We start from the raw sequence: 6236 nt of genomic DNA, 5'->3' as shown, positions 1-6236 counted from the left end.
TAAGAGCCCCATTCAGCCATTAAGATGCTATGTTTTGCTGAAACAAACGCTCTTAACTCTGACCGGATCAGAGCTTATTCATTCAGAGGTCCTTTAAGACCCAAACAAACACGTCCTTATACAATAACTTGAAACGTAAAAAATAATGGTGAATACGTATAACACAATGACCTACAACGTAAGACACAATGGTGAATATATATAAAACGTAAAACACTATGGAAACAACATATTACGCAATGACTTAAACGTAATATAACAATGGAAACAACCAATTGAAAAATATAATGATCAAAATCTATAATACAATTCATATGAAAACTCAACTAAAAGACACAATGAACAACAAAAAAACACAATTAAAAAAACCCATTAATTTTTTTTTATTTTTATATAACAATATGATACTCATATTAAAGACAAAAAACGCTTATTATTATGGTGAATTTTTTTAAAAAAAATAATGTCGTATGAAAAAGTTATGGACATTTTAAAATGATAGAGGAATTGACATGTGTTTTGCATGTGGAGAGAGAAAGTCAACAAAGGTGAGTATGCCCTTTCCATCAATTTTTATTTATTAAATTAATCTCAGTCATTCAAATCTAAGATCAATGGACTTGATTCCTTCTCACCATTCTCATTTTTGTTGTCCTTTATATTTTAACTTTAGCCTATTTTTATAATCTTAGTGAACTTAAAAAAGAAACGGTAATATTTGTTGCTTCTCACTAAACTTTTCAGAATATAAAAGAAAAGAAAAATACCAGACAAAAACTATTCATTAATATATAGCATATACATGTGTAGATTATATTATACGTGTATATATAAACAAACAGTATTAAATTAAAAAAAATGCATACAGAAATTAGTATGATGGCTTTTTTTTTCTCTTTTTTCATTTACATAATCTATATTTGTGTATGTAAAAAAACACACAAATCATGGAAAAACAAAATATAAAGTTTAAACGTGTTATCGTTATTATCAAAATAAATCATTTTTTTGTAATGACCCTATATATACACGGGTGGGACCAGTTACATAAGACTATCCACTATTGTAACCGTATATCATAATCGGTTGCAAGGTGGTACAAAATGATAAAAAAATATTTTAGTTAAAAAATTGGAAATTCTTTTTTGTCCACAACCGGTTGCAACCTAGGTTGTTCCAACAACCCAAGTTTGCAACCAAACTTTTATATATAACTTAGTTTTTTCATGAAAATTACAACTTTTAACATTTTTTAAAAAAATGTAACAACACGGTTTTATTTATAAAAAAATATTGAACATTTTGATATAAACTTTATAAAAAATGAAGCATTTTTATTTAATAAAAAAATTGGTATAGGTTTGGTTGTGATAGTGAGTAAAATATTGGATTGGGTTGAGTTGGATTGTATAGGTAGAAAAAAGAGAAATTAGTTTTTTAATATATGGTTGAGTTGGTTTGGGTTGTGATAGTGGATAGTCTAAGAGTTTCTACATGCGAACTTTGCAAAGTGAAGAGAAAAAAAGCGTGTGGTGACTAAATCGTAGTTGCTCTTAATAGGGTAATTACGCATCTCAAAATACAAGTAGAACAATAATGATTCTGCTACAGTTTACAAGAAGCGTAATCAATATACTCTACTTTTATTTTGTTCCAACATAATTACTCTATTCATATTAATTACGATTTTGCTACCATATGGACTTTTCTCTTCACTTTGCAGAGTTCACACGTTAGTGAAAGGTCCTTCAATTTAGACACATTTAACTATTAACTTGAACATATATATGTCTTTAGCAAACGAATTTCAAGTAGCTCAAAGACAACTTGACTCGATTACGAGCGACCTGAAAATCTCTTTGTATACGGTGGTGTAGGGGCGCAACTTGTATTGTGGCATAATGCCCCCCTTTTTTTTCGCACAATAGTGTAAATTTACCCGTTTTTATCTAAAATTTTCTATACGTGGTTTAAATCTACCCGTGTTTGTCCGAAAATTGAACCCGCCCCTCTGCCTTTTCGTTGAAGCTTCGTCAGTCGCATTGGTGTCCATTAAGTGACAATTTTAAGTGAAGTGATCTTTTGCCCCAATATGTCATCATTAAATTCAGTAGGTTCTAGTCGTCTTTCATTTATAAACGGATTCACAAAAACTTATTGTTTTTGAATCATTAAATCCATGCCTTAATATTTTTGGTTCCATAAGTAAACTATACCAACATCTTTATGAGCTTTGAACGTACCATCTTTAATCTTACTTAGGTAAGCATATTGGTACATGTCTCAATATTATATTGAATGATATATATTATATTCACTCATTTATATTATGCTATTAATGAGCAGACATGTATTGAAAATTAGTAACGTATAATACAATGCCATCTCATACAATACAATTAAAAAATTCGTATAAGACAAAAATGGAACAAAAAATAGGATAAATGTTACTCTTGAGTTATATACTGCAAGGAAAAATCACCAAAATGACCATGGTCCCACAACTAAACCGGTGAAAACCCAAGCAAATATTGTCTTACAAACTACTTAGGCCGAAAACAAGCGGCCTACACACCATAGACAAGCAAACACACCAAATCATGAAAAGTTGGAGTGCCCGAAAGTAGAGTCGGAACAAGAGGGTATTTACTTCTTGAACTTCTTGCATAGCTTAGACAAGAGATTCTTGTTTTCGGTTACTTGTTCTTGAAGGGACAGGAACTCATTACGTGTGACAGGACTTTAGTAAACCGCAACAACTTCATTTTCCGCTATATAGATTTGGGTTTTTATCAAGTTGGAATACATGTAGTTGTAGCTGGAAGACACGCTTGAGTAACTTATAAATTTGAGTAATAATATTTTTACCAACGACGATCTAAGAATGTTAATGGCTCGCAAGTGCTTCTAGAGCGGAGATTATCACAAACTTGGTACACGCAAATCACGTATCTTCAAGAACAAGGTGGGTTTTTGGAGAGAGAATCGAGAAAGAATTACGCGAGAATATATGTATTTTATGCATCCTTTTGTTTACTAATGTGAAAACTTTGGAACTGATATTTTTCTACAAATAAAAGTAGTTCAAACATCAGAATCACACCCATGGATTATTATGCAAACCGGAAGCTCTTGTGGTTTCAACCTCATCCTAAAACAAAAGCATATAGCTCAAAAGTAAAAGCCTTGTTGTGATTCATTAGCAAAGTCACTTGTTCCTAATAATGTTCTTCAGCTTCTCATTTGCTGCTACAAGTTCTGCCGCTGTGCCTGATTCATTAGCCGAATGCCCTGCATCTGGAATCACCTGCAAAGATGATAAAGAGTTACAGGTTAAAACGGGTGGTAAAATGCCGCAGAGGTCAAAAGGTTGACTTTTTTTAATAGTGTTCAAAACAAGTTTAGGGCGGATGAGAGAATACCTTAAAATCTGCCTCAGGCCAAGCTTTATGCAGATCCCAAGCCGACATCATGGGGCAACAACAATCATATCTTCCCTGTAAATATCCAACAAAAGCATACACATAACATTAAAAAATTAAATAGTTAATGTGGCACCTTTTAGACATTTGACAATTGGTCGTACCTGTACAATGACCGCATTGATATGCTTGATTTTGTCGATATTATCCAAGAGATGCGAATCTGTAGAAAAGAATCCCCTATTTACAAAGTAATGGTTCTCAATCCTTGCAAAAGCCTGCATATTCCAAACCAATATTTTCAAACAACAAATGTATTATACTCCTACACTCACACGTATGCAATAATGTTTTCTTCAAAACTAGGTAGACATATGTTTCGGTTCCCAAAAGAGAAAAAAAAAGTCTATAGCTTTTATACGTTTTTTTAACCTTTTGCGCGATCCAAATACTAAATAGACCTCACCCTATGTATACACACGTGTGTTTGTGTAAGAATGATGAAAGTAAAATACCAGTGAGAAAGCATCATTGTCCCCTCTCTTAATAGTCTCTTCATTTGGTATCAAATGAGCCGTCATCATTTCCCATTTAGTCCAAGCCCTAGCAGCTTCATACTAACAACAAAATACCATAATCAAGATGCTAACAAGAACAATTAAAAAAACATAATTTTATTTTTTAAGTTTAGGAAAAATATTACTCCGTACTTGTGTATTCAAGTCATCAGAATTCAATCTCTTGTGATACGCCTTCACAAAACGATCTCTTTCGTTTTCCGGTATAAGATCTCTAAACGGCTCCCAAGCTGTCACAATTATAAAAAATAAAATAATAAAATATATAAAAACAATTAAAAATAAACAGTTAGTTTTATAAAACATACCATCAGGAAATATTGCAGCAGCACCGCCTTCATAGAACCAATCAATCTCTTTCTTCCTCAATAAGAAGATCCCTCTTAACACAATCCCGGTCACCTTATCGGGATGAGACTGACTGTATGCAAGAGCAAGTGTGCTTCCCCATGACCCACCAAATACCTAAAACACACAGGACATGTTCATAAAACCGAAACTTAGATAATTAAATTAAAGGAAAGGCAAACCTGCCATTCGAGAATTTTAAGGTGTTCTCTTAGTTTTTCAATGTCTTTCACGAGATCCCATGTTGTATTCTCCTCTAAACAAGCATGAGGTGTGCTCTTACCAGCTCCTCTCTAGAATAACAATAACAACAATGTAATGATGAAATAATTTCAAAATTGTTATCCTTTAACGGAGGGTTTAGTAATGAACCTGATCAAAGAGTATAATTCGATAAAATTCAGGATCAAAGAATCTTCTGTTACTCGGTGAAGTTCCACCTCCGGGACCCCCGTGGAGAAATACAACCGGCTGCAAGTTTTCAAAAAATAAAGTATGTAAATTATTTATTTACTTATTTATTTACTATTATTATTACTTATTGTTATCCAATTGCATGCAACATATTAATAATGTACCAAACTCACAATGTTCCTAGCTGCATAGCGTTTAATGAGAAACAAATAGTACATATCTAACTTTAACCCGCTTGATTAAACGGGTCGACCCGTCAACCTGTTTCAACAGCACATCGGCCCGCCAACAAATTTAACCCATTTATTGCAACCCTTCAACTAGTTTAGCACGTTTCACAACCCATTTACAACATGCCAACACACAACCTGTTCCACCCGTTTAGCTAAATGGCTTAAACAGGTCGTGTCCGCGTTGCACAAATTTAAATGTGGCCAGTAAGTGTTGATGTAGGTAACACCATAAAATATCTTAAGAAAGTGTTTATTATTGCTTATTTGCTTAAAAACTATACTATAACCTCTCAAATAAGCAAATTAAGCACTTAATAAGCATATTAACCACTTGATAAAGCAATCACACACCATGCAAATAACTAAACATAATCCAGATAGCAACTATAAATAAAAAAAAAACATAAGTATGATCACTAACATGACCAGAAGGATTCCCAGACTGCTCCCAGTAAATTGTATGAACATCAGAAACTTTTAACATCCCAGTAGCATAGGGCTCAATCTCCTCATAAAGCTTCCTATTCAACTCATTCTTCGATTCCATCAACTCGGTAACCACCTGCACAGACTCACTCTTATTCCAAGAACTCTTAACCCTAGACACCAAATTCTTTCCACCTGCAAAAATTAACAAACTTTCTTTAATAATCAATAAATCCAAACAAGGGTTTTGATATTTGAACCCCAAATACTTAAACCCACCAGTCAATTTTAACAAAATGGACCAAATTAGCATGAACCCAGATGGGATCATGCATAAAAATATGAAATTTATAAAGATTGAATCGAATGATTAGAGAATTAGACCTGTGAAAGTGGGAATCTTGAAGTGGGAATAAGAAGAATTGAGAGGGTGTAGAATGAGGAGTAGAAGTGAAGTGAGGAAACAGAGTATTTTGAATAAGCCCTAAATTCATTTGTCAATTAAACGGGAACCGATTGAAACGCCCAATTGGTTAATAGGTGTTTGATGGATTCCAATTAAGGTGTTAAAGTTAATTTAAGACAGAATTACAAATTTTGTCCTTTAAAATAAGACGAATTACGGTTCGTGTCCTTTTCTAAGTTTCCTTGCAGGCGGTGTACTTTAAACTTTTTTTTCCTACAAGTTATGTCCTTTACGCTAACTGGGTTAGAAAAACTCTGTTAAATTCCATCACGTGAGAAGCATGTGAGGGCATTTTTGTCTTTTCACCTGTACCTGCAACTTCTTCTTCTTCTTCAAAATAGAAAAATAC

The 6236-nt window shown here is 33.1% G+C and overlaps 1 pseudogene across 1 annotated transcript; it reads right to left on the bottom strand.

Annotated features, from left to right (window-relative positions):
* Positions 1 to 3046: 3046 nt before the first annotated feature.
* LOC143629434 (proline iminopeptidase-like) lies at positions 3047 to 5982 on the bottom strand (annotated as a pseudogene). Its single transcript, XR_013152951.1, has 10 exons — positions 5806 to 5982; positions 5417 to 5616; positions 4721 to 4819; positions 4531 to 4641; positions 4309 to 4465; positions 4133 to 4230; positions 3938 to 4039; positions 3587 to 3700; positions 3423 to 3497; positions 3047 to 3307 (listed from the first exon to the last, which is right to left on the bottom strand). The product of XR_013152951.1 is annotated as a proline iminopeptidase-like (transcript).
* Between the last annotated feature and the right edge of the window lie 254 nt (positions 5983 to 6236).

Source organism: Bidens hawaiensis, unplaced genomic scaffold (genome assembly GCF_021521415.1).
Source record: "Bidens hawaiensis isolate Kalapana, Puna unplaced genomic scaffold, B.hawaiensis_p1.1 tig00005195_1, whole genome shotgun sequence".
In the NCBI taxonomy this organism is placed as follows: domain Eukaryota; kingdom Viridiplantae; phylum Streptophyta; class Magnoliopsida; order Asterales; family Asteraceae; genus Bidens; species Bidens hawaiensis.
The sequence above is the reverse complement of the archived record's forward strand: the minus strand, read 5'-3'. Positions and strand labels throughout refer to the sequence as shown.